The 6,747-nt window shown below is 43.1% G+C and overlaps 1 protein-coding gene across 1 annotated transcript in view; it reads right to left on the reverse strand.

The window, feature by feature from the left end:
- The window catches only part of htr2cl1 (5-hydroxytryptamine (serotonin) receptor 2C, G protein-coupled-like 1), a 377,534-nt gene that overhangs the window by 102,864 nt on the left and 267,923 nt on the right, over positions 1–6,747 (reverse strand). Inside the window, exon 3 of the mRNA XM_037976347.1 lies at positions 5,669–5,810. The gene's annotated coding sequence lies outside the window, so the exon portion shown is untranslated. The remainder of the gene's footprint in view (positions 1–5,668; positions 5,811–6,747) is intronic.

The raw sequence follows: 6,747 nt of genomic DNA on the forward strand, positions 1-6,747 counted from the left end.
GTGGCTGGGGAGAGGGAAGTCTGGGTCTCCCTGCTTAGGCTGCTGCCCCCGCGACCCGACCCCGGATAAGCGGAAGAGAATGGATGGATGGATAATAAAAAACGCAAGATACATTTTTTGGAAGCACATCTTACAGAAGAAACTACGCCTTTGAACAGAACTTATCGATTCATTTCTTGGGTATGCCTGCACCGAGACAAACAACATAAAATCAATAAACTGCAAGCTGCATCTATAAAAGGGGTTTCTGTACACATGACTAAAAATAATCTGTTATTTCAATTTAGATAGATGTAGACAGAGGAAAAAGTAAGGTGTGTGTTTATCACTTATGTCTTGCAGAGTGTGGGATAGACAGGCTGCTTCCTATCGCCCACCTCAGGGGATAAGCATCAGCATTGTTCACAGGAAACTAAACAGCGCTGCAGGCAAACCTTTTAACTGGGCTGATAAAGCAGCAATATATCACAGAGAAGTTGAATGGAGTGAAGGGGGAGAAGTAGGATGGAGGGAAGGGCAAAGGGGGAGGGAAATTAGATGAAGGAATCCAGAAGTAAAGGAGAAGTGAAAGCAGGGAGGATAGTCTGAGTCACCAACAATGTAAGGAATTATTCAACTTTGCAGGACAGTAACTTGTTTTGATTATCTTTTTTCCTTTTAATCATTCCATTTTAACCTTAAACCTGGCATGAAAACACAGTTCATTAGCTTAAAAACCAAAAATTAGATGCAGACCGCAGAGTGAATAATTCTGCACCTCAGTCAATCTCTTACATCCTCTGTGGTTCAAAATTGGTGTTGTGACTCACTTCCTGGAGAGAGCCACACAGATCCGGCTGCAGCATCACAAAGGATCACAACCACTGATGCCTCAAGATGTTGACCACAGATGTTGCTGCGGTCACTTTGCATTTCACTGAGGTAACAAATTGCTGCTGCCCTCTCGGGTTTGAGAAATTGAAAACACAAAAAATTGGAGGGTAGCTGGAAGATTTTCTTCTTTTTAATCAGACTGATCTGAAAAACAAAATATGAAAAAAAGTTTTGTTTTGTTTGACATGCTGGCTCAAATATATACATAAACACCATTAACATTTAGTTCAGCATCCCTTAGCAAATTACACCTCATCCACACACTTTTTGTAAGCATCAACAAGCCTCTGACATCACTTTGGCTGATATTTGACCACGCTTTTTAGCAGAAATAGTTTCCTGACACTGACTATGACTTTTTAACATAGTCCACAAGTTTCCAGTAGAATTAAGGTCCTGTTCCGATGTGCATTTGGGTACACATCCTAACCAATTGTCTTTCATCTGAGGGTGACAGATAAATACTGGTCAAAACAAAAGGTTTCTAGTGTTCTAAAACCAGAAAAGAAATGTTTATTCAGACAGTCTCAGGAATGAAAAGCTGGACGGCACCAGGGCTTGACATGATCCACACCTACTGGCTGAAAAAACTGACCGCTCCCCAGAAAGGGGCAATTCCTTCCAACTACCGGCCAATCACCTGCCTCTGTACAACATGAAAGCTCCTATCAGGCATGATGGCGGCTAAGATAAATAGGCACATGGGTCAATACCTGAGAGACTCACAGAAGGGAATTGGCAGCAACACCAGGGGAGCCAAGCACCAGCTACTAGTCAACAGAACTGTAGCTCGAGACTGTAAGACCAGACACACAAACCTGTGCACCGCACCCATGCACCAGCTACTAGTCGACACAACTGTAGCTCAAGAATGTAAGACCAGACACACAAACCTGTGCATGGCCTGAATTGACTACAGGAAAGCCTATGACTCAATGCCCCACACATGGATACTGGAGTGCTTGATGCTGTACAATGTCAAGAGGACACTAAGAGCCTTCATTAAAAACTCAATGGGAATGTGGAAGACAACTGTAGAGGCCAATTCAAAGCCAATTGCACAAATCAGCATCAAATGTGGCATATACCAAGGTGATGCTCTGTCCCCACTCTCTGTAGGTACTTGGTTGTGACTGACTTCCTTGCAGCCTTATCCTGATTGTCATTTGTCTGTGGTATACCAAGGTACTTGTAGCTACTCTGGACATCTGCAATGTTGCCTTCAGGTATTCAATCCCTTCAGATATGATTACCTTGCCTCTCTTGGACACCATTCGGCTGCACTTATCAAGTCTGAATGACACACCAATGTCCTTGCTGTATATACTGGTGAGGTGGATCAGTGACTCGATGTTTCGCTTACTTCTGGCATACAGGTTGATGTCATCCATGTAGAGAAGGTGACTGATGACTGTTCCACTTTGAACTGGTATCCAAAGCCACTCTTTGCAGTCATCTAGCTGAGAGGGTTCAGGCCCATGCAGAACAGGAGTAAGGCGGGTCCTGAAGAGCCAGCAGAATGGTAAGAACAAAGTCTAAGCCATTAACGCATACGCGGTGGTAGTCATCACATACCCTGCTGATATAATAACCTGGCCAAAGGAGGAGATAGAAGCCACTGAAATCAAGACTCAAAAGCTCCTCACAATGCACGGAGGGTTTCACCCCAAGTTCAGCACCCTGAGACTGTACACTAAGAGAAAGGAGGGAGGCAGAGGACTAGTGAGCCACTATACAGGATGAAACATCCAAGATCCTGGAGTACATCAAGAAGAAAGCCCCCAATGATGATCTGCTAAGTGAATGTCTCAGGCAGCAGAAACTCAATGTAGAAGAGGAGAAAGAGGAACCCTCATGGAAAGACAAGCCCTTGCGCGGCATGTACCATCGGCAGATTGAGGAAGTGGGTGATATCAACAAATCCTACCAGTGGCTAGAAAGGGCTGGATTGAAGGACAGCACAAAAGTACTAATCATAGCAGCACAAGAGCAATAGAGGCCATGGTCTGTCATACCACGTACGTCCCAAGATGCAGGCTGTGTAAAGATGCCCCTCAGACAGTCCTGCACATATTAGCTGGATGTAAGATGCAGGCAGGCAAAGCATACATGGACGCCATAACCAAGTGGCTGGACTAGTGTACAGGAACATCTGTACCGAGTATGGACTGGAAGTCCCACAGTCAAAGTGGGAAACCCCACCTAAGGTCTTGTAGAAACGCAGGGCTAAGATACTGTGGAACTTCCAGATACAGACTGACAAACAGGTGAACCGGACATTGTGGTGATAGATAAGATACAGAAGAAAGAATTGGTGATAGATATAGCACTCCTAAGTGACTGTAACAAAGAGAACAAAAACCTTGAGAAATACTAATGGCTGAAAGAGGAAATAGGGAAGTCCTCAGTAGTACCACTGGTCATCGGAGCACTCGGTGCTGTGACCCCCAAACTGGACAAGTGGCTCCAACAGACACCATTGTGTAAGTGTCACCCATGTCAAACATGCTCAATTTAAAGCTGCTGACTGAAGGTGGTAACTGTTCACATTTAAAGTAATTTTTACAAATGGCCACTATTCCTTCTCCTTGGCATGACATTCTCTGAGTTATAGTAGCAGCATCTCACCAGTAAAAGTTCATTTAAAAAGCCAGATTCACCAACATACAGCCATGTCACAGTTACGCACAAAAGAAAATCCAGTGCCCTGGACGTGAAGAAATCCTAAAGTTTACTAGTGATCTACCAAGCCAATACTGGTAGGAATTAGCAGATCAGCATTGTTAGCTGTCTAGGTAGTCGGATATAGAGGCTGCAGAAATGCTCCATCCAAATCGACAACAGGTACCAGCCAGGCATCGACAGGATCCAACATGTGCAGAGAAAAGAAGATACGAGGCATTACTCCATAGTCCTCAAAAAAAGTTGTAGGACAGCATGTTGGAGCAGCCTTCATCCTCACCAGCCAACCCCTGTTTTTACCACACCGACGAAGAGGTTGCATCCAAACATAGCAGAGGTGAGTTGGGATCCCAGAGAGAAGTGGCCTGTCAAAATTTTATGCTCAGCAAAGTCCAGTTTAGATGTTGGGTACAAAGTTGAAGATTTAGCAGTGTTTGGCGATTATGCACAAGTGTCGCACAGTGGAAATTTGTTTTTATTTTTTTAAAGTGTGGTTTTTATTGTTGGGTGTTTTTGTTGCATGTTTTTATTTTTCTATCTATTTGCATGTTTGTATTTTTCTATCTATTTGCATGTTTGTATTTTTTTATCCACTGTGGACTCTGAGGGCTAAATAGCTGATGCCAGCCACCTGCGCAGGGTGGGCGTGCCGGGAGGCAGCGTATCCGGGACCTGCCGGACGTTGGCGGTGGATTTTAAAGGGCAGAGGACTTCACATTGAGCAGAGAGAGAAACAACCAGGAAGGCTTGTTACAGAGGACTGCGACCCCGAACGAGCAAGTGCTTTGCACCGAAGGATATCAGCGGGAACGACGTGGCGGATCGACAGCGGGCAGAGGGGGAACTTTGCCCTTGTCCGTAAGTAACGTTCCACTGATTGTCTACAGGGACCCTTGCTGGTGTAAATAGGACATCCGCTGCTCGGTGATCACTTTTCTGGCCCAGGTGTTTTGTTCTAACAGGACGCCTGTGGGGCGGCGCTTTGCGTGGAGCGACTGGAGTGAGCTGCAACAATCGCAGGAGGCGGTGGAATCGGGGCTGTGACGTCAGGCTGGACGGAGCGCAAGATTCGCTGTTCCAATCGGACTCCGTGGATGTCGCCCTCGTAGGACAATTTTAGCTTGTTCGGGACTGGAACATTTTAATATTTTTATTGTGTTTTTATTGTCATTTAAAAAGAAAACTGAGCATTTTTATCCCTTTTGGGGAATAAAAATTCTGATTGATTGAACTGTCCTCCCTTGGTGCTGTTTGACTGTTTTCCTCCTTGTTGTCTGAGAACCTGTGATTACCAGCCAACATTAAGCTGGGTGCTACACAAGTTGATTTTTCAAATAATGCTCAACACAAGTAACATATACAAATAAAACATTGACAGTGATGGATGGTTAGCTACACACACTGGCACCATTTTTGTGTAACCAGCCGCACTTAACTATGATCACTAACAGGTTTTTCTTTTGTCAAGCTAAAAGACATGATAGAACCTTCATCGCCACATATTAAAGGATTTAGGTAAATGTAAGGATATATTAATACAATTTGTGGACTATGATTAAAAACCAGATGCCTGTCAGAAAATCAACCAAGTTAACTGAATTTTTGAAAGAAGAGTGGTCAAATATCCAGCTAGTTTTAAGCCAGATACTTGGTGTAGAGACAATCCACAGTAAATTCAAACTTGTGCACCCAGTTCCTGTTTTTTAAAAATCATTGAAACTGTATGTTGTTTAATAATTTCACCCAGGAAAACCAATTGTTCAATAAAATCATTAAAGTTCAAATAAATATAACATTCTTGCCCATGACGAGTAGATGTAAACTCCTGAGCACAACTGTTTATGCCGAATCATTGTTTTGTTGCATGATAGAATGCCAGTATACTATTGCACATTATGCTAATAGCTGTTGCTTTAAATTTAAAGATGTTATTATTTTGCTTTACAAGGCATGAAAAAGCAAAAAAAAAAAAAAAAAATCATTGGTAAATCAAAAAAAACTAAGTTGTTCTTTTAAAATTGCAAGTATAAAGATTAGGACGAAATGAAGAGACAGCATCAAGGTAGAAGGTAGGCAAGCAACATTCCTCTAATCTTTAAATCATGTCACTCACTTTTTCTCTTCCGCCGATCGATATGCTTGACCTTTTTGGCTGTTTTTCGTCACCAGCAAAAGTGTTTCTTTGCGATGTAACATCTTTCTCTCACTCTCCCTTCTGTTGTATCAATCCCTGTGTCATCTGCCACTCCGGACATCTGCAATAAAAAATCAGCATCACCCATCTGCCTGCACAGCAAGAGGAAAGGAAAAACACAGAAACTGACTTTTGGTCTTTCTCTGTGAAACACTTCAGATTAAACCTGAGGTAAAAGTGACTGAAAACCTCCTGAAACTACAACGACTCCTACACACACCCACATGCAAGCAACAGCAGCACAACAGAATGTTACTTTTCACTTCTTTCATCCAACAAAAGCACAGCAGTGATGAATAACAGCACACAACATACAGTTTTATTAAGTGATTCTTAAGTATTGGCAACAGAACAAAAAGCCGACAAGGCAAAAGACCAGGGGAACTCAATAACACAAAAAACATTGACCCAAGAGTTCTGGTGGGCAGCCCAAGCGCCGTCCGCGGCATGGCCAAAGTTCAGGTGGGCGGCCCGGGCGCCATCCTGGACGTGGCAATAGTTCTGGAGGCAGGCTTAGATGAGACAGGCCTGGGCGAGGCAGGTGTGAGCCGGACAGGCATGGACCAAGCAGGTGTGAGCAGCTCAGCCGGGATCTGAGCCTTCTCTCCTGGAGTGAGGGTAATGCTGATGAGGGACTCTGATGGGTTCAGATGTGGCTGGTTCATTCTGTCATAAGCGGTGGGGAAGGATGTGAACCCAGAATTCAAACTCATCTTGGTGGGGAAAAACTATACTTATTTTAAAATTAATCAATCAATCAATCAATCAATCAATCAATCAATCAATCAATCAATCAATCAATCAATCAACTTTATTTATATAGCACATTTTAAAAACCACAGGGGTAGCCAAAGTGCTGTACAATAGATAGAAAAACAGTAAAAAGGAAATAGATAAAACAAATAAACAGATAAAAAAAAAGATAAATAGATAAAAAGAGACATACACATACGGGTTCACAGCAGGTATGTTTTAGGTGCCAAGGAAGACAAAAATCA

This window comes from Kryptolebias marmoratus, linkage group LG7, assembly GCF_001649575.2.
Source record: "Kryptolebias marmoratus isolate JLee-2015 linkage group LG7, ASM164957v2, whole genome shotgun sequence".
Classification (NCBI taxonomy): domain Eukaryota; kingdom Metazoa; phylum Chordata; class Actinopteri; order Cyprinodontiformes; family Rivulidae; genus Kryptolebias; species Kryptolebias marmoratus.